Source organism: Corvus cornix, chromosome 2, assembly GCF_000738735.6.
Source record: "Corvus cornix cornix isolate S_Up_H32 chromosome 2, ASM73873v5, whole genome shotgun sequence".
In the NCBI taxonomy this organism is placed as follows: Eukaryota; Metazoa; Chordata; class Aves; order Passeriformes; family Corvidae; genus Corvus; species Corvus cornix.
Window position 1 is genome coordinate 123,526,192 of NC_046333.1, and position 20,836 is coordinate 123,547,027.

General features: G+C 40.3%; 1 protein-coding gene across 3 annotated transcripts in view; it reads left to right on the plus strand.

Annotated features, from left to right (window-relative positions):
- The first annotated feature begins 3,202 nt into the window (after window positions 1–3,202).
- Window positions 3,203–20,836, plus strand: part of ZFHX4 (zinc finger homeobox 4) — a 149,246-nt gene continuing 131,612 nt past the window's right edge. For 2 of the 3 annotated variants that reach the window (XM_010405066.4, XM_010405069.4), the window contains exon 1: window positions 3,203–3,608. The gene's annotated coding sequence lies outside the window, so the exon portion shown is untranslated. Of the gene's footprint in view, window positions 3,609–5,982; window positions 6,132–20,836 lie in introns of those variants that run through there. The other variant, XM_010405067.4, reaches the window with a different exon arrangement.

The following is a 20,836-nucleotide window of genomic DNA, read 5'->3' on the forward strand; positions in this document are numbered from 1 at the left end:
AGGTTAGGCGAGAGTCTTCGGGGGCGATCAGCTGAGCGAGAGAGGGAGGAGAGAGGGGAGTGGGAGCGGGAGCCGGGCCGGGCCGGGCCGGGCCGCGCCGCCGGGAGCCCGCCCGCCGCCCGCCGGGAGCCCCGCACCGCAGCGCGGCCGCGCCGGGTCCCCCTCGCCTGCCGCCCCCAGCCCGCGCTGCGCTCCGCTCTTATCACATCCCACAAACCTGCTGCTGCTGCCTCCCGGAATTAACCTTCTTCGATTTTTCCTATCTACGTGGCGATCCCCGGGTTCCTTCTAAACTGTTAACATCCCGTAGTGCCTTTTTTTTTCCCTACACCCCCCACTCCTCGATACCTACTATTTTTAGGGATAGAGAAAGCGGGAGAGACAGAGAAACAGAGAGGTTTAAAATGTTAAGAAGGACAGTAAACAGTGACAGAAGAAACCCTGAAAAATGTGAATTCTTCTATCGCAATTCCTGCCTTATTCCCCCCTCCTTTGTTCCTTAGCTGTAACTCAAGAACACCATAAACCTATATCCCCCTCCAAGACGAGAGAAAGGGGGGAAAAAATCTACAGCCAAAAAAGAATGACTTGACTGTTCTGACGTTTGGTGTTTTGACATTAATGACATTAATGATATTGATGTTTCACCAGGAAAAAAGCACTAGGAATAAAAGAGGTGGGGGGAAATGCGGGGGGGGGGGACGACTTTAAAACTAAATTATCTTCGTTTCCTTATTCTTCCGTGACATTAAGTATACGTGTTTCTTCACTTGAATTTGAAATAGATGTATTGTTCTCAGGTGTTTCTTCATCACATTGTATTTAATTGTCTTCAGTCTTAGGAAATGTGTTGCCATCCTTCAGGCATGCACTTGAATGGACAATGGCATCCTTCTGTATCAGAGTCCCGTTTCGTTTACCATTTAAACCTAAAAGCTCTCTTTCCATCATACTCCCTCAATCTGATAACTGTAAATAGGTTTCAGAGATTTCATTTTTAGTCTCTGTTTGCATTTTTTTTTCCACCGTGTAAACAGCGATGCAGCATATCGCTAGTTTCCTTATTACCTTCATTGACAGGGCACAGTGCCTGTGGAAATCTGCATACATATGCTCACACCTTTTTCATTGATGAGCTGGTGCAATGCTTAGGTGAGGCTTGGAAAACCAACAGAGTTGCTCTCACGAGCCCTTCAATGCCCCTGACTTTTCCTTAAGTTCGAGTCTTGAAGATTTTTCTGAAGTTTGAAGTAAGGTTTCTCTGGATTGGGGTAGAGGTCCTTCCCTGCTTTATTTGCAGATTCCGATTTTTGGAATAGCTGTACTTTCAGGCTGGCGGGTTTTTTTTGGTTTTTTTGGGGGTTTGGTTGTTTTTTTTTTTTTTAAATCCTTTTTTTCCCTCCCCTTTCCAAAGACCTTTTCTTTCTTTTCTTTTTTTTTTTTTTTTTTCCTTTCTTCCTTCAAAACTATCAGGACCTTCACTCTGACCTTAAACATCTGCTTTTAGACACTCGGTTCCCCGACACTGGCCTGTGCTTCCTTAAGGGCAGCCTTAATTCATCATCAGGTGGGGATTTTCCTATTAGCGTTAGTTCCAGTACTTGCAAAACGTTCTCCTGGAGTAGAAGGTTTAGGGCCCAGAGAGGTGTATATTTCTGCCATCCTGGTTTTTGCTGGTTTGTTGTTGTTGTGCATGCATGCTTTTAATGGAAGGTTGTGATAAAACCTTCCTGCTGCTTTTTAGTGTTTAAGGCCTAAGACAAGGTTTTGATGTGTATCGCAGGAATCACGAACTTCAAAGGCATGTCAGCTCTAAGGTTACGGTTCACCTGCGCGGGGTCCTTGGTACTGTAAATATCTCCTGCGTGTAACTGTGACTTAGTGACCATTTCTGGTATACCCATTTCTGGAATAGCATTATCAAAAATCTGCACGTGTTCCTGCGGTGTATTCAGATGCTCTTTGAATAGTCATGTTTTTATCTTCAGTAGGGGGTATTTTAAAGTATGTCTATTCCTAGTTTTAGTTAATTATCTTTTAATGAAAGTGTCAGTCATATTCACATCTGCAGTATTAGGTTAAGATAATTAGATTTTCAAATGAGAAGCAATCTTCTTAAATCCCACACAGGAAAATATTTGTAGAAGATTCCGATTTATAATGACATCTGTACATTTTACCCTACTTTTCATCATAATAGTGTGCCCCCCTTCCCCCAAGAATGAAATATGTCTGGTAAAATATAGCAGATAAAATATTAATAAAATATCAATACTTGCAGGGAAACTGGAAGATGATGCATGTATATGCATGAAATCTGTATTGTATGCAAAGAGACCCTTTCCCTGGGCTGATATTTACTTCATTTTGATAAGACTGTTTACAGTTGATATTGTATATTCTGTAAGGCTTTGCTTTTTACTTTGTTGGTATCTCCAAGCAATGACACGGTGGTCAACAAATAAATTGTGCTATGTTTTGTGTGACTGTATGTGTTCAGTGTATGTGAATATGTGTAGGGTGTGAGTGCGCACATGTGTGCATTTGTGTGCATATGTGTAAATAAACCCATCTTTATCTCTGTAGGGGTAGTTGTTCCCTACCTTAGGTATACCTTTCCTTTTACAGATGTGTGATACATTCATTAGCCCATTGAAAAAATGGGATGCAATTTTTTTTCTCATTAAATCCCCATTAAAAGAGAGAAAATGTAAGACATGAACAGACAGACAGAAATATCTCCCTGATGCAATAATTAATTTGGACCTGTTTCTTTTTAAGTTTCCAAACAGTTAAAAGAGCAAGTCTGCCACCCTCCCTTTTCTTTTTTTTTTTTTTTTTTTTTTTTAATTTTCCCTAGCCATCTACTTTGTGTGCCTGTGCGTGTGTGTCTGTGTTACTAATGAAGTTTGCAGACTTGTGTTTGTATCCATGAGCTCCCTTCTGCTGCCCCTTCTTCTCTGGGCTGGCTCTGTGGCTCCCGCAGCCCCGGCGAGCCCCCGGCAGCCGCGGCAGCTCCGGCTTCTCCGGCTCCAGGGCTGCGCGTCATTTGCAGCCCGGAGAATGTTGATCACCTCACTAATTACACCTCTCCCTCTCCTCTTCCCTCTCCTCTCCCTCTCCCTCGCTCTCCCTCTCCCTCGCTCTCTTCAGTCTCTCTCCTCTCTCTCTCTCTCTCTCTCCCCTCTCTCTCTCTCTCTCTCTCATTCCCAGAGTGCATATCGGGAATAGACACACAAAGACATGCGCACTCAACTTAATCAGCCATTTTTTTAAACAGGGCTAAAACGATAATAATTAGCAGAATAAAGACATATCGGATTTTCATTTCCTTTCCTCCTTTTCCCAACCCCTTCACAACCAAACAGCGAGACCGCGGTCGGCACATGCTTTAACAACTCCCGGACCCCAAAGGACCGCTCCATGCCCCCCACTTCTTGCTCAATCATTTTTATTTTCACCCAATAAAGTTGGAGGATTATTTTTTTTTTATTATTTTTTTAATGAACCTTCTCTCGTTTACTTGGATGTGATCAGCTGTTAAGTAAATAAAGCAAAACAAAAAAGAGAGGCGAAGATCCAGTAGGAACTGCGAGGGGAAATGGAAAGTAAGTTTTTTCTTTAACTTTTATTGAGTAGTTTGTGTTAAATTTAGGTCGAGTATCGATTATCTTTCCAGGCTGATCTTGCACAATCTTTGATATTTCGCTCTCGCTCTCTCTCTCTCTCCCCCTCTCTCTGTGCCTCTTTCTCTCTCTCACATACACACACACACACTCACATCCCCAGATCCCATGTACCTCTCCCCTCTCTCTCTCCCCCCTTTTCTGCCTGTTTCCCCACTTTTAGGTACAGTATTTGCTCTCATTTCGGAAGGAGGGGCTGCTTTTTCTCTCTCCCTTCTTTCTTTCTCTCACTGCCTTTCTCTTTTATTCCGGGGGTTACGTTTTGTTTGTGTAATATTTTTTTGTTTTGGTTTGGGGCTGTGGATTTCTTTTTTTTTTCTTTTTTTCTTTTTTTCTTTTTTTTTTTTTTTTTTCCTCTTTTGGGCTGTAACTTTCAGATTAGGTGGAAGACCCTGCTCGCTTTGCAGAAGAGGTTCGGGGGATGCCCCCCACTTTTTATTTCGCTCTTTTTTTCTAGGGAGCTCGGGGAGGGGGGAATACTGTCAGATTAGGAAAGACGTTACGGCTGTCAGAAGTCATCCCTTCCCAGCCCCTTTAGAGCTCGCAGTCTTCGTTCGCAGCTCAGTCCCCCCCAAAACTTTGAGGTGCCTTTTGAAGGCACATTCTGCTCTCCCACCCTCCTTGTCTCTCCTCCTCATCTCCACCCCCCTCGGCCTCTCAAACTTTCGCTTTCGGGCGAGGGGGGAGATGCTAGCAGGGCAGTTGGGACCCTGACTGCGTGCGTGTGTACAGGAGAAGGTGTGGGGTGCTTTTTCCCCTCTCCCCCCCTCCTTCTCCCCCCTTTTCTTTTGCAGGTAGGTTTCTCAGGAGCAGAGGCAGGGTGGCCGTGCGGGCGTGTGTGTGTGTGTGTGTGTGCGCAGGGGATCGCGCTGCTGGCTGCCGGCTCTGGCAGCAGGAGGAAGAGGAGCCCGTTAGGAGCGCGCTCTGCGTCTCTGTCAGTTTCGCCGCGCGGCGCGGGGAGGCGGCCCGGCCCGGCCCGGCTGGGCTCGGCTCGGCTCGGCTGGGCTCGGCTCGGCTCGGCTCAGCTCGGCTCGGCTGAGCGCCGAGTGGCCCCGCTGGCAGGGATGTGGGAATGTGCGGCTGCCCCTGCCTGCGGGCGGCTGCCGGCCGGGGCGCCGGCGGCATCCCCGCCGTGCCGAGCCGCTCTGGAGGAAAGGCTCTAGCGGGCGGGGTCGGGGACTGTTTTCAGCGAAGCCTTTCTGAGATTTTTTGAAAGGGAGTGGTGGTTGTTTTGCGGGACAGGCGTCTATTATTTTTTTTAAACCGAGGGCTAAGGTGTATAAACAAAAGACAGCCAACAGACCAAAAAAAAAAAAAAAAAAAAAAAAGAAAAAAAAAAAAAAGCTCGTAATCAGCGAGCCGCAGTTCGGTTCCTGCTCTAACTGCTCGTGCCAGAATCAAGTGCATCCCTTCCCATCACGGCGGCTAATGGCAGACGCGTCCCTGCTTCCCCGTCTCTCCTGACATGAAATTTCCTACAAAATTGCTAATAAACTTTCCCCCCATCCGATGCCAACTTACGGCGGTTCCCCTCCACTCCTCCCCTGCTGCATCTTGTTCTCCCCCCCTCCCCCCCCCAGCCTCCCCAGCAGCGGCAGCAGAAAACACACGGGTTGGTATTTCTTTTGTTACCTGCGAGCCGGGCGGCCGGGGGTCTCTCATCGGCTGCTTAGGGCACTGGGTCCAACCGAGAGAGGAGCCACATCAGTCGGGTTCAGCCTGTTTCACCTCAGCGCCGTCCCGAGGAGGCTTTAGCCACCATTCAGTAACACACCCTCCTCCTCCTCCTCTTCCTCCTTAGGTACCAAGGCAGAGATCGCAAACATAACACCCCCCTCCCCACCAAAAAAAAAAAAAAAAAAAAAAAAAAAAAAAAAAAAAAAAAAAAAGCCCAACCAAAAGACAACTTGCCAGGCTGAAGATGGTGGAGATTTACATTAAGCCAGACACAGGCAGGTTCACTCAGGAAGTCTGACCATCCCGTTTTCTGACAGTTGCATTTCCTCGGCTCCATTCCGTCCTCCTCTTTTTTTTTTTTTTTTTTTTTAATTTTCTTTTTATTAGCCTTGCTCCGGTTTTATCAAGGATTATGTAGTTGGCAGGAGGAGAGCGAGAGAGTGGAAAGAGAGGGCTCGGGTGCTTTTGGGGTGGCTGCTGTGAGGGTGGTTTTTTTTGATGGTGTATTTTTTTTTTTTTTTTGCAATCGTGTTTCCCCTGGATTTGCAGTGGCTCGATCCTTAGGAGCGGTGGTGGAGTGTTTAAAAAGATCATATGTAGCATTATATTTTTAGTTTGGTGGTGGATGGATGGAAGAGGTAGTGAGAAGCCTTTGCAGCCCTGCCTGTTGTTGGTTAGATTGAGGCAGAGACTTGGCTGCGATTGGGACGCGACTGTGACATGGGCATCGATCGCTTCCATTGAGAGCAATGCAAAAACACAGCCTGGGTATGTAACACTCTCAGTGCCATCAACACTTGTTTTACTTTATATTTACTGGCAAAACTGACAGAACGATCCGGAGTGCTTTTCTTTGAAATAAGGAATACAAACATTTGGATGGGAAGGTGCACAAAGAAGATCGTGGAAATAAACGGGGGGTTGAAGGTTGGGGGCTGTGGGGGGGAAGAGCCTTAATCATCATTGCTCCACTTCCTATTCAACTGCCTGTATTTAAGGAGTTTCTGTCTTTTCTCGACTGGGGGATCCTACTAAACTGGTTGAAATGAAAAAAATCAGACTATCAACCTTGAGGGAATATCTGCTAGTTTTCAGGGTTTGCGGTTTCAGCCGGTAGGAAGGCACACAAAATAAAAGATGGCTAGCCAGCTGTTTTAACCTCTTGCACCTGGCTCCAGAGCTGAGGCTCACCAGGATTATTCAGTTATTCGTGTTATCTGTGTTTGAATATTTATAGTGTACGATCTAGAGATCCACACAGTGCATTGTAGCATCTCTTTATCCTTTAGTTGTGGGCTTTTTGGACTTTGCCAACATAAACATGTATTCAATAGTTTTCATTTTTATGATAATGAACATAGAGGGTCAATGAAATATAGAGGGAAAAGTCGTAAATCTGCAAAAGTGAAACCTGCCCAAGGAACAAAGAAAGGTCAGGTAAACCATCTGTGTAAGTCAGAGTAATAGTACCTGCTGTTTGGTTTATGCAGTGATACTGCTTTATTATTCTCTAAAATGGAACTTATCCGCTAGATCAAGTTAAAACTAAAGGAAAGCTGTGGAGATGGCAAATGACATTGCATGCATCTTTCAGAGTAGGGCGACAGATGTGTTCCTTGATTTTTGAATAGTTTAGGTTTATTTGTGGAGATAGTGCACCATCAAAGAACATATAAAGGGGGCTGAGAAAAATCACTGTTTAATATTGCAGAATTTACTGCTTCCATTCTGACCATGAGCCTAAATTTACACAATGAAATTTGATTATCTCTAATAACAATATTAGATCCTGCACTGGATGGATGAGAATTGAGGTGGTTTTGTTGATTGCAAGGGTTTAATGTTGCATTTCAGAATCTGATGTGGTTTAGCCTCCCTTCCATTAACTGGAAAACCCCTGAGGTTTTACAATTATTTCTTAAAGATAATACATTTAAGATTGCATTGGTAGGCTGAAGAAAAGTCATAAAGGCAAGAAGGGAAGCCCTTAATAACTCTTGAGATTCAGACATGTTCAGCAGTTAGATTGGCTCTGACTTCACCAAGGGTCGACAATGTGTCATTTCCATGAAGCCAAATTGCCCTCTGCCTATATGATATTAATGTGCAAATCAATATTTCAGGGATTAAATTTCCCTTCTTCATTTTTTATGGTTTCTACCTCAATAAGTCTCAAGTCTATTAGAAGAGGCTGGATGATTTAAAATCTTTCACTGCAGAATGGCTTGTCGTAGCCTTGTTTCCCAGACCGTTTTTTGGATTTTCGTTATAAAAGACTAAAGGCATTCCAAAGAAGTTGATAGTCAATATAGGGACATGCTCACTGTTGTAAAGCCCTTGTTCGATTAAGAGCTAAAAAGGTATTGAAAATATAATATATATGCTTATATAATATATATACATTCTACTGCTTTAAAAATATTGTGTTAATCACCTATTGATTTATTTCAAAATCAATTGAAGCTCCTTTCTTATTAGTGATTTGTTCAGCATTCTTCAGCCTTGTTGTTAATTTTCTTAAGCAGCATGCATGAATTAATCTGCTGGTAGAATGTGTTATGGTGGTTTTTTTGAAGCATATTTAAAACCAGGCATTTTTACCTATTTAAGCTAAGTGGTGTGAACAGTTTAGTATTGTGGGGGAACCAGGACACTTCGAATTCAGCATTGTTTTAATGAAGCCGAGGGGCGTTTTGTAAATATTTTATGATTTCTGCTCATATGCTTATCAGTAATGTTTATTGAGAGTTTCCATTGAATATTCAGGATCAGTTAAAAATTAAAATGGAGCTATCTGATCTGGAAGGAAACAATACATGACAGAAAATTTAAGTCAAAATATGAGGTTGTGACTTTATCACATAATCTTGGGAAGGCCCTACTGTCTATCATTTAGTGTTGTTTTATAGTCTTAGACCATCTGGACTAGGTTCCGCACAGCTGCATGAATTTCATATGTGATAGAACATTTTTTCCATTCAGTGTGAAATGTTCCTTCCTAAAAACGTACACCAGACTCGCTTAATTTAGTCTGCTAAAAGAAATGCACATGAAAAAGGACAAAAGGCTCTTTAATCTCTGCAAGCTGTTTGTTTTTCTTCAAGATTCCTGTCTGTTTGGGTTTGAAAAGTCATGTTTATTGAGCAGATGATTCTGAGGTGTGACATTAAGATAATATATGATTTTTGTGCTAGTTTCTGCTCTCCTAGTTAATTTGCAGATCTACTTTTTATGCCTGTCAAAACACAGTTAATCTATTCTTATTTACAATTAATCTCAATAAAATTAATCTTAACTATGCCTTAGTCAGTAGCTTAAAATATCTAATTATATTCAATTAACTGCTGTCATAGTAATTAACACTGCTTAATTGCCTCTGCATATATTTATGTAAAGCTCATTAGTTACTGCTTGCTCTTTTTTCCTTTTCTTATTCCCATTTTTGTGGATCTGAGAGCACTGACATAAAACCTGATCTATTTTTTGACAATTCGGGTCTTGAAGACCTGTGACAATGGCAATACATGTGTTTGTGACCTGTTAGGTGGGTAAATATTTGTGTTTTCATATGTAAAAAGGGCATCAGAGCTGGGTGTCTAAATAACTTCCAATCCAGCTCCCTCCACCCCTCGGCCTTTCTCCTACCCCACCACATACAAAAATGTTTTCTAGCCTGTTGATAGAAATATGAGAAGCCAGGTTAAGCTTTGTGTTTATAAATGAAGAGCTTTTCTGCATCTGCCTTGGGGCTGTACCCAGAAGGCATAGCTTTGCTGCTCCAGATTCATTCAAAGGGTTAAAGACTTGGCCAAGGTTCAAACTGAGAAGCGCCCAGGGAAAGTGCATGTGAATATGTACAAGTTTCATGTAATTAGTGCTTAATTATATTAACATATGCAAATTGTCAACTTAGGAGCTTGTTGAGCTGGCAAAGATCAGCCAGGCACAATTGCTGTATTGTTCTGAAACAATAATGGATTTCAAGTTGGATTGTGAAAACACATAACTAGCTATCTAATTTAACTCATACCATGGTGAAATTTCATTAGTCTCCATGGAGACTGGTTTAATTGTGCTGACTAATGTTCTGGGCTGCAGAGTGTCCTAAAAAGAAAGCGTTGTTTGCCTAATCCACCTTACAATGACACTTGTTTGTACATGTTTCCCTTGTGTGAGAATTTGCATATGCAAATAAATAGTTTCTCTGCCCCATTTGTCATGGCTGTTCATTACCCATGAAGAGGACATTGTTACTAGGCTGTTACTGAGTCTCCCAAGACAGGATAGTGTCAACCAGTCCAGCCACATTCTTTCATAATTTGTTTCTGATTAATAGACCAGAGTGAGGCTCATTCTATTCAGGCCTCTGCAAAGGGAAGGTCAGTTCTGTCACTGAAAAGAGTTTCCGCAGCAACTGAAGTTTTTTCTCTCCCTCCCCCTCCCCCCTCTTGCTTTGGCTAAAATAATCATATTTAAAATAATGTATTCTTGCTCTAAGGAATACCACCACTAATAATCTCTAGTTTCCTAAAGCAAAAGATAGGAAAATAAAGGAGATTCTGGTATTGGAATATTAATCCTGTTTTTGACAGAAAGGTAAACTGATATAATTGCTTTTCAGTCGAAGGAATGGGGGTTTATACAAGTGTGAAAGCATCGGAAAAGGATTAGCATTTTTTTGCATAATGAAAAGCTCTGTTGAATAGGGCACTGAATGGTTGACTGAATGACTGAGATGAAAGGAAGATGAAAATGCAGGCTCCTCTTTCTTTATGCCTATGTTCAGCTCTCCCTAAAGTTATGTTTGTCCAAGACTTGAGAAAACAAGCAGAAGCTCAGGTTTTAGCAAATTGCTAAGATGCCCTGAATTTACATCATCATGTGAAGTAACACGTACAAGAGTAGTGCAGCGAAAGGATGAGAAACACAGGTTTGTATGGAGGGGAGCTCCAGGAACATGACAGGCAAACCAAATATTGACTATTGGGTATCAAGGATTCCCAGCACTTTGCTTGGGGGAAAGAAGGAGGGAGGACAGGGGCCGGCAGGGAGGGAAGGAGCTACTTTAAAAGTTGCCAATGGAAATTATGCATCAACACATAATAATCTAATAAAAGTTTGGTATTCAAGGAAGCAGGGTTTAGTCAATATCTGTTTTAATTATTAAACTGTTTCTCCTTTGGAAAAAGTTATGAATTCTGACTCAGTGCTAAGTGTTTTAAGTGGTATAGGAACCTTGCTGGGGAAAAAATTACTCTCTTCGCTCGCCTTTGAAAACAGAGAAAGCTTACTGAAATAGCAATTGATACATGCACATAAGGAGCGGGGTGTTCAGCGTGACTGTGTCAGCGTACGCAGGTTGTTTAAAACATTTAGATTCCCGTAGATTCAGGGGGCGAGAAGGGCCCTGGCCTCCTCCTGCCATCAGTGCTGGCCTCCTTCGTCTCCAGCCAGCGCAGGATCAGGCCCCCAGCCAGGGCTGCAACTGGTTAGCTGTTGACAATGTGATCAGTGCTTCTAATTATGTTCTCTCAACAGTAATTAGGGCAGTTAAAATACCATAAGTGTTGAGCCACTTTTGAAAGTGGGAAGTGGTTCTTTTGTACATATGTAAATCAAATGCAGTGTGAATAATTATTTGTATGTGTGCATATTAAATAGGCTCTCTTTTTTATCAGGTCAACATAATTACCGATTTAGACCTACTGTGGAAAACTCCTGGTAGTCAGACTAAATATTAACTTGTTTTGGGGATTTTTTCCAGTTTGCAAATGCTTGTTAGTTTGTAAATGCTTGTTAGTTCAGTATTGGGCTTGGTCTGATAATATTTAAACATTGGAGATGCCTCTAAGAAATTAGGATTGCTTATGGATAAATGAACCAAAACTGTAAATTCAGAAATTGCTTGGGAAGAATAGTCACAAAAAATTCTCTTTTTTCAAACAAAGATAAAGACCTTCTGGGGGTTTTAGAATGTTTTGCTGCTTACTTTATGAAATTCCTTAAAACTTCTTTGAAAGGAATATTCTTAGGTATATCTTTCATTCTGGGAAGAGCTTATTAGTGTATTTCCATAAGAAAAATGTGTTAATTAAAAAAATAAATTAATTTATATTTTAAAATATTGTTAACCAAGCACCATGTGTTGTCTCTGGCAAAGTTCCAGCCACTGTAGAACTGGATAACACATGGGTTAATAATAACTTATGTGATGTCTGCATTCTTACTGAATGGGCAGAAACCCAGCACACTGAGATTCTAGGATTCACGATTTTAAAGAATAAGATGTAACACAAAATATGTTTGTGTGAACAGATGCACAGATAGGAGAAACTAAGACATGTATGAGTTGCTTTTACTGAATAGGTATAACAAACCTAGTAGGTTTTGTTTGGTAGTTGTTGAGATTTGTTGTTGTTTTTGAAAGCGTTAATAAACACATTTATTGATAGGGGGATTTTGCAGACCTGTAGAGATAAACTTCTTTTGCATAAATAAAACCAGGAAGTTTAGTCTATAATACGTCACTCTATTCCTTTTGTATATATAGTCACTCTATAGCAGTTTTATACCAGTATTTTCATTATTATTGCAACTTTTGCCATGTTCCAAACTAACCAGAAAAGTTTGCGCCAGACTGAAATATGGCAGACTTGTTGAGGAATTACATTTTCTGCTTAAAAAAAATATTCTGAGGAATGGTTTAAGTAAGTTATATGGTCAAAATAAAAGTTTGCGGTATCAAGACACTCTGTTTTATGTTCACATTACTCAGAATCGGCTTTCAGTTAAAAGAAAGAAGAAGGAGAGAGAGATATATATTTAGATTGTAATTTGTCTGAATTATATTTCATTTGCTTTTTATATTTTTGAGAAAAAATTTAACGAAACACACATAAACTGGGCTCTCTTTACAGACAAATCTAGCAGACTTTTAGTACTCACAGTGATCTGATAGGTTATCCCAGCTCCTAAGAAGGTGTTCTAGTCCTTCAGGTCAATAGTTCACAATCTAAAGGCTGTATGTACATGAAAGACCATGGTGACTCTGAAAATAAACATTTACCATATAGGCTGCAGCAGTCTCCGCAGAATAAGCGATGTGCACACTAGATATACATTTAAAACTGTATTTAAATAGACAAACATTCTGTTTCTGCAACAAAGAAATCCATATGAAAGGCCTGTCTTGATGTGTGCCTATGACACATAAAACCTAAAGAACTAGGTTCTCCCATTCACCCCAAACTAAATTAATAATTACTGCCTTGAAATTAGAGGAATAACATGGGTGTTAAACTGGCAAGACAGATAGTTTTGATATTAGTGGAAAAAGAATCAGGCCTGCAGTTACCACTTGACAATAATCCCATAAAATCAAATTCAAAAGGTTTTCCTCTTCTCTTTTTGTACTACCATTTCCATTTCTAAGGAAGGCACCAGAGGATCTGTAAGTAAGAGTTTTTCCGGAGATGCTGAGGGGGTCAATTCTCTTCCTTTTACCAGGTAACAGCAGAGCTGAGGGTCTGTGAGAGGCTGCTGCTGAAGGCTTGCTCCTCCCTGTTTTGACACTGAGGCTGCCTTATAAATTCACCTAATCTGAGATGACAAGGCACCTGTCACTGGTAGTGCTCCAGTGTTTGGGGCACTGATGGAAACCTGGAGTAATCCCAGTTGTTTCCACACTTGTTCCAGAAGATGGTAGTGTAACAGATAAGAATAATCTCTTTTTCATGGCAAAAACATTACTTATGTCTATCTGTTGGGGATGGTCCTTTGATTTTTGGTATTCAGAGGACCAGAGCTTTCATAGCAAGAGAGGGGAGAAAAAAATCCTTGGATTTACCAGGTGTTACATGACGTTTTCAAATGCAGGTTGTTTGCCTGTTTGAGAAACCATGGCTGTCCACCTTTAATTAAGATTCTTCTTGTTTACCACCTAATTCTTCCCATGCCTTCCATACTCCAGAAGATAAGGTTCTGAGTAAAAAGTAGCTCCTTAAACAGGGAATTTATTCCTGTGGGTTTCACTCAGGTCCTTTTCTGTTTTATTTATTTATTTTTTTAATTGATACATGGTTATTGATTTTGTTTACAGCACCAAGGGTTTAAATTAAAGAAAATGTAACATTTCAAAAATAAAATATTTATTTATATATGTCACCTCTCAGTCTCTCAGTTCCTTTGAGTTTTCACACACTGTTCACAAAAAAAAATAATTTTTTTTTGCCATTGCAGTGCAGTCATCTCTGGGGTGGGAAGTGCCACCCCATGCACACAAAACCACGAATCACTCTGCTAAAACAAAGCAATGTGCTTTGGGACTTTTTCCAGCAGGAGCAACTGATTTCTGTAGGGAAGAAAAATATTATTTCTCACAGAGTCGTCTGCTAGTGCATTGGGACAGATATTTCGGTTCCAGTGAAAAGCATCACTGGAGTTTTAAGTCCTAACTGGTCTGGCCCATGGATTTCTCTCTCGCTTGATGGGTGGTTTCCCCAGTATTTTTGCAGATTCCAATTTTGACTGAGGGGCCTGTTCCAAAGTCCAGCGCTGCCTCATCGATTTCCCCAGGTTTGGATGAGGCCCTTGCAAAGAAGAGCGTCATCTGCTGAGGCACCCGCCGCAATTCCAGCAGCGGCAGGTCAGCGCTGCCAGGCAGCCGCCCCCTGGCCCCGAGGGGAACACTCACTGAAATCACAGCTTTTTCCCGAGTGGGCGGAAAGGCAACAAGAGACAGCAGAGTGAAAAAATGTTAGTATTTAAATATAGCAGAAACTGGGAGCCTGACAATAACTCAGCTACTACGGAGTCAATTCAGCCATCTGGAGATGGTGACATGTCAAAAAGGGGGGGCGGGGGGAAGAAGAGGCGTTGCGAAGGGAAAAGAGTCCTTAAAAATGAAGGATTTCATTCCATGTTGAAATCTATTCTCCATGCAGGATACAGCTTTAATGTTGAACAGCATAGGTCTCTGAGTGGTTTTGTGCATCAAAGACGTACATACTGAAACACCTAGTGTCATGCCACAGCTGGATTCTGATGTTCCGGACCAGATTTGTTTGGCCCAGCACAGAGTTTACTGTTGAAATCAGTTTGATTTTCAATGTTAGTATTATTTAAAAATAGATTTTGAGGCTGTTTGAATTTTTAAAACACAGTCAGTGGTAATGATTTATAAACATTCCTGATTTCAGCTGTAGCTGTACAGAAGGGTTGAATCTGCTCTCAGCATATATTTTACATGATTTTAATAATCGGAGGCAAATATACTGCATATCTTTTAGGTTCATTTAAAAATCTATGCAATTTAAACAAACGCTGAATTGTGTAATGGTTTGTCTGGGAATTACTTGGGCTGCACAGCATAATAATATTTTATTAGCTGTCATTTGTTTTCAGGGAAGAAAATGGTGATTTTTATGTTGTGTGTTATGTGAAAACTTGGCACTGAAACAGGACAGTTCCCAAATGTGAATTTCTTAAAAAGGTGGGACAGTAGTTGCCCAAAAGGTGAAGACTTGAGAAAAATTGGGGTAGGTCATTTCTTTCCTGAAATGAAGCAGGGTACAGATTAGGAGCCATTAAGGTTTGCCAGGAGTTGCTGGTCATAGAAGCCTGTTTAAGTGCTCACTGTCAACAAGGAAATCATGGGCAGCACTTAAAGTGGCTCACCTCTGATTTATTCATAAACCTCACACGAGCACTTGGCTTTGTTCTTGCTCTGGTAAGGGGGAACTGATGCCAATAAGAACAGGAATAAAGAGCTTCTTGCATGGTCCAAAAGTGAATAGCACTTTATCTCAAAGCATGACCTCCATTCCCAAGATCTGTTGTGTTACAGTTGACTCCGCTAGATGTGTATTCTCAGATGAATTGCTAGAATACGTTACAACAAATATATACTTTGTAAACCCTCTAGATGTAACAAGAACCATGTAACTGGAACTTAGGTTCTAACTTGACAGAAAAGGTTGTGGTATTCATAGGGAGCTGAGCGATTTCCGTTTCAGACAGTGCTTTATGTTGGTGTTTTTAATGTGAGTCAGAAAACAGTGTGATTATGTGGCTGTGATTCAAATGAAAATTTTATATTCTTTAAGGGATTTATTTGAGAAACATATTTTGATAAGAGCAGACACACAGAATGTGAAGTGATTCAGAGACTAAAAAGGAAAAAAAAGTTGACTTTGGTTTTAGACATATTTGATGGCTGCTGCTATATTTTTGTTTCTCTAAAAAAGGCAAAGTAGTGCTCACAGTCCGCAGTGGGGGAAGGGACCTTTCGAAGACGGTCAACTGCCATGTTTGCACTGGGGCAGAGGTTGAGTACAGTTACTTAAATCCCCAGAGAAACATTTAGTTAACGCTAGACTCTTTCTGATCCCGTCCGAGTCTGGTTTTCTTTCCTGCTTTTTAATGAAGTTTGTTTGTTGCTATGTTTAGGTTATGTTTTTAAACTGACTTGCATTTTCACAACAGATTTGACCAAAAGAGTCATAATGGAAGACAGTGATGAGAGTTAATGATACGTCTTTGATAAAGCAGTCCTCGTGTGCAATCTGATCACAGCCATCAGCTCATTTGTCATGGCTGAAGTGAAAATGTCAGGACCAATGAGTGTATCAGTGCTGAAGGGGGCGAAAGGGCTTTTGGAGACACTTTTGTGCTGGGAGTGGGCCATAGCTTAGATGCAGCTCTAGGGAAATACTGGGATTAGCCAACTCTGTGCACAAATCCCTAGCATAACAGAATTAGTTGGGAAAATGAGGTTTGTTAGGGAAAAAAAAATCTGTAGAACTGCTCTAGGCTTCAGCCCAGGAGCTATGAAAAGCAGTAAAGCATTTTATTAAAATAATTTTAGCAATGTGAACGTGTGCACATTCCAGTGAAAATCACAACTAGTAGCCAACATACTAACAAAACCCATCTTAATGCATTTTGCATATGTACATGTGTTTCCTTCTAAAATAAAAAAAAAAAAGTGCATTAAAAAAATACGGTGTTTACAATCTTAAAAGAAGGTTTACTGAATTTGACACAGTGGAAATTATTGCCACATTTAAATATGAACTGATGCTGATGATCTTTTTGCATGGGTTAATACAAATAAAATATGAGGATAGTCTCCCTGCTGTAGACACTTCTTTACTCAGGGGGTAATTCATAATATAAAAACACACTGATTGCCAAACTGGGATTCTGTGGTGGCCAGCCTTTTCTCTCTTTGACTAGTCTGTGCAAAATGCTTCTGAAGAATATCACAGTAGGCAAACGTGGATAACCTATTGTATATGCCTGCCTTGGCAAGGTTGCAAATGCAAATTTTTTAGACCTCTGAAAAACAAGATTTAATATCCCTTACCATTTATATTTTTGGTTTTGTTTTGTTCACATCCATTACAATAACTCTGGATAATTTTGGCAGTGAGTTTCCATTATTTTTTTTTTAACCTTGGTACATTCATGATTTCAGTGGTATCCTTCAGCAATGAATCCCACTGTCTAACCCCTTTGCTCCTCTCATCATCAGGTTTTAATTTGTCACAGCTTAGCTTTCTTGGAAACTTGCTACTTGTCTTCTGGAAAGCTTTGTCTTGCTTCCTGTTACATACCTAGGAAGAACAGGGTGCTTTTCCCTCTGTGTTGTCCATAAAAATGCTGAAGAGATCTTAATTTCTGTGAGGTGGGGATCCTAGTTGTCAGACCTATTCAGCTGATGTGGAACAGTGTAGGTGCTTACAGGTAATCCCGTTAGCTGCACTATGCCAGCCCAAGAGGAGTGAGTGGGAGTGAATTATTCCATCTCCAGTGCACAGAGCAGTTACTGAGAATTGTCTGGATACTGGATGTGTGTAGCTAATTGTCTGTCGGCCTACACCAGTTAATAATGGCTATTTACCTGCTTTGCTGTATGTCCCGTGTGTTTGATACTGCAGAACTGGGGGTGTTTTAACTTCCCAGCTCCATGCTGAGGGCGTTCAGCAGGCTGTCAGCACTGGGCGGAGAGCAGTTTTTCCTTTGTTTGGTGTTGCTATTAAAGGTGCTGATGCAAGTTTATAATATTTCCTCTGGTTTTACTGGGAAACTGAGAAGAAAACTGTTACCGCCTCTATTGTATCACTGATCTGGTTGCTGCCACCGTTCCGCAAGGCCTTCGAACGGGAGCAGCGCATGGCGGTGGCAGCACCGGCCTGCGCTGCGCTCTGGACTATTCGTGCATCTGCATCGCTACTGTGCGATGCACAGCGTTTGTCCATGGTGGAAATCTCTCGCTTCCTTTTGCTTTCCCTAAACTTGGGCATAAGTTTGGGAACAGGCAGAACTGGCTCACATGCTGATTGGAGGGGAAGGAGAGGAGGGGATGTGTGGCAGAGCCTTAGGCTGTGGCTCAGGTACCAGGCAATTGCCTCTGGTAAGCCCAGGCTTCCTCGCAGCAGGCTTGCAGCTAGCATGTGAAACCAGCTCTTGTGGTCATGGGCTTCGGGCCCAGGGTCCTTCTGGGCCTTCTCATGCTGTGAATGTGGCCACAGGGACTAAAGATAGCATGTAACCTTGAGTCTGGCATAAAAATGTGTAGTAAAGCTGCAGCCACCAGTCTTTAAACCCCAAACACTTCCCTGTTTATGCGTGTCAGTGTGAGTGGCAGCACTAAAGTAATTTATTTAATCTAACTAGTACTTATCTTTGTTAGGAGTTGCCTGCAGATTTCTTCCATTTCATGTACAGTGGATTGTCCTTTTTCAGATAATGTGCTTGTACAACCATTTTTTTTTTTGTTTAATTCTATTGATTTACAATATTGAAGCGATACATCTGATACCTGTTTCCTGCACTTTGACTGTACATAGTCAAAGAAGCTGATGGGATTCTTCCCTCCCTTCCACAAGCCTTTAGCTGTTTTAAATGTATAATTATAATTGCATGTCATTTGATAGCTGCACTAATTGCTGCCAACCATTGTCTGTTTGCACTTAATGCTGAAACCTGATCAACATCCTGCTTTGGTTGATGTTTGGTGGTAAACTTTAATTAACTCTTATTGCATTGAAGAAGAGCTCAGTCTCTGTGCTAACTAATCATTTACCTTCATTATGTCCTGACAGCTCCACTTGTTCCTGGTACTAATAGATACACCAGTCAGTAAATAAACCTGCAAACCTTCATGCCTTGAAGTTGTTCCTCATTGATATTTTGTTGCTTAAAGTATAATGGTGAAAAGATAATTATTTCAGTTAGTTTTGTATCTCTGCTTTTCCAGACACTGATCTCAAATTGCCTTTTTCATGCCAGACAATATAATTTTAATAGTAACTGTAGATTTAAGATAACATTATTCCTCCAGCATGGTTCCTATATACATGCATCTTTTGAATCAATACAATTAAGCTTGTCTCCTGTTGGAATTCTTGTAATTATTTTTCTTGAAATACTTTTCCTGTAATGATATTGAAGTTAAAGTAATCAGGTTACTGGCAGATCATGTAAAATTCAACTCAAAATTGCTGGCTGCTTGATTTTAATTTGTCTGACATCAAGTTTGTTTGAAAAGGGATAATATGTGGTTAAACCAAGGAACTTATAATTATGGTTGACATTTGTTTGTTTATAATGAAATCTAATTAAAGTTCATACATTTTAAAACACCAAAGTTAATTACTGAATTGCTCACTTCACTTATGCACAGCAGTCAAATTAACTTGCAGAACAAAAAAATGACAAAAGACTATGCATAATAAAAACAAAATGCCCAGCTGATCTTGGCAATACAAAACAAATTTGCCATGATAATATTCTAGAAAAAAAGTGCTTTATTGATACCTAAATTGTTTAAAAAACGTCCTGTATTTTCACTGACCAGGCTGACTTTAATAGAGAGTAATATTTAAATGTTTAACATGATTTACAATACCACAGATTTTTTTTTTTCATTCCAGATTCATAATTAGAAGAGTCTTGCAGTCTTGTAAATCTGCTCAAAAGCAAGATTCTTTATATTTTGTTTTCATCAAGACTCTTTCTGAACTTATCTGGAGTTGTGGTATCTCCCCAAGACCTGGACTGTTTGCTTGACTACCTGCCTCATGGTAACTTTTAGAAAGATGATTGCAGCATTTTTAGCATGAAAGCAAAAAAGTACTGTAATATTTATTTCACAGTTTGTTTTGAGGCAACAAAGAGATTAGGTGAATACTATAGAGCCACTCTGACTCCCTGGTCATTATTTGTTACTTTTGCAATCCATTCTTACCTTCCAAATATGCTGACAGAGGACACATCCAGACTTCAGTAAAATCACAAAGCTTGTTATAATTCACACTTTAGAAGATTATACTGCTCTATTTTATATCATTAAAGTATTTTTAGTGTACTTACTTATGTTAATATTACATTTTTGCTAAATTAGAGTTAAGTTTAATGAAGCAAAATCTATATTTCTGTAATTTTTTCTTAAGAGCTGTGAATGCAAATGATCTCTTTCTTAGTGTGTGAGAACAGGTGACGGATCCAGGCAGCATTATGTTTCATGAAGATAATTAGGATTAATTTTCTAGCTGCTTTTATTTAATTTAGTTCCATGTGAGTTTAAAGCAACATCTAATGTAAACTAACTTTGGTCAGAGTTAAAGAGATTAAATAGTGAAAGCTTTACAGATAGGGTGTATTGACATATGAATAAACACAGTAAATATGATTTATTAATTCCTAAAATGATTGATGCAGTGAAGTTCTTTAAAGGAAAAAGGAATATGGATTCAATAGTTAAGCTTTATATTTAGTGGGATTATTAACTTGAACTTCCAAATTTAATCGGGGTTTGGGGAGTGAAAAGGGAAAGCATGGGGGCTCTTTGCATTAATGGCATGCTTGTAAAATTGAGTGTAATTTACATAACCTTTCGTAGTGTATATTGTGTGTGTTATAATACAGGATCTGATTGATTTGTAGATTAATATTTATTTAGTAAAAGAAAATCAAAGGGATTAAGCAGTCATCATTTTAACTCTAATCCTACTTTGCATAGATGAGACAAAGGGAGGTGATTAATGCTCTAATGTTCACTGGGTCACTATCATTCAGATGCACCTTTCTCCATAAAGAAAGAAAGGCAAGAAGTTGGTGCTTGCTCCTAGTATTGGCAAACAAGAGTTTTCTAGCAATACTTTACCTGATTAGGCCATTCTTCATCACTAATGAAGTAATCACTTCAGAACCTGTGTCAGGTGGAGTAGTAGAAATATGGTATGAAAGCGAGAATTAGAAGGATAATTACAGTTCATGTTCTTGTCTCACACCAATGTGAGCTATTAATATTCAGTTAGAACAAATACATGCAAACTAGGGTGGCTGGAAAAAAAAAAAGCAGCCAAATTTGTTTGCAGAAGTAGCCTAAGACACAGGCCTATCTTGCATAATGATTACAACATTTTCCTAAAACAACAAAACCAAACAACAACAAAAGAAACATATTG